At 24.7% G+C, this 758-nt stretch overlaps 1 non-coding gene across 1 annotated transcript; it reads left to right on the plus strand.

The window, feature by feature from the left end:
• The first annotated feature begins 379 nt into the window (after window positions 1–379).
• On the plus strand, window positions 380–509 carry LOC126019278 (small nucleolar RNA SNORA22). The gene has a single exon (XR_007499009.1). It is a non-coding gene; the product is annotated as a small nucleolar RNA SNORA22 (small nucleolar RNA).
• The last annotated feature ends 249 nt before the right edge of the window (window positions 510–758 follow it).

Raw genomic sequence — 758 nt, forward strand, 5'->3', positions numbered from 1 at the left:
TCCCCGAGTTATCAGTGAAAGACTCTGCTTCACCTTGTTAGCCCTACACTTTGTCAGATATGTGTTATTAGGTTTAGTGCATTAAGTGGTGTAAAGTAATTATTAAAACATTAAAAAGCAACAGGAAAATAACGGCAATAAACTTTTTTTTTCATGCCTCTCAGAAAATTTTACAGCAAGGTCATAATTCTGTCACTTTACAGATAACAAAATATTAGTAAAAGAAAAACTTCTTTGTGTTTTAAAATCCAAACGAACACAAAAGTGTTAAATTTAAGTCTTATATTTCTATTAAAAGTTTTATTTTAATTTTTAAAGTATTTACAAAATTATGTGAAAAATAATGTGGTTAGCCTTTTTAAACAATATAGTTAATTTAATGCACAGTGAACACCTAGGTGTGCTTTATAGTACCCTTAGTTTTAACTTTGTGCTACAGCAATGGTTGTTCTTTATTTCTGCATTGAAAGAACTATTATTTTAAGTGCATTCAAAATATCAGCACATTATACAAATCTGTATATTTGTGTCGCAGTGAAAAAATAATATAAATGAAAAAATATATTATATATAATTTTATAAGTAATATATAAAAGTAACTAAACTTTATAAGCAAATTAACTAGTATTAAACATAATTTTAGTCTTAAGTTCTAGGTGTGTAAATGTATCCAATGTCTTTAACTATATTTTATAATAATCTAAACATTTAGTTAATTTGGTATATAATATTTTTTACAAATTATTCACATAAAGTCT

Source organism: Suncus etruscus, chromosome 9 (assembly GCF_024139225.1).
Source record: "Suncus etruscus isolate mSunEtr1 chromosome 9, mSunEtr1.pri.cur, whole genome shotgun sequence".
Taxonomy (NCBI): domain Eukaryota; kingdom Metazoa; phylum Chordata; class Mammalia; order Eulipotyphla; family Soricidae; genus Suncus; species Suncus etruscus.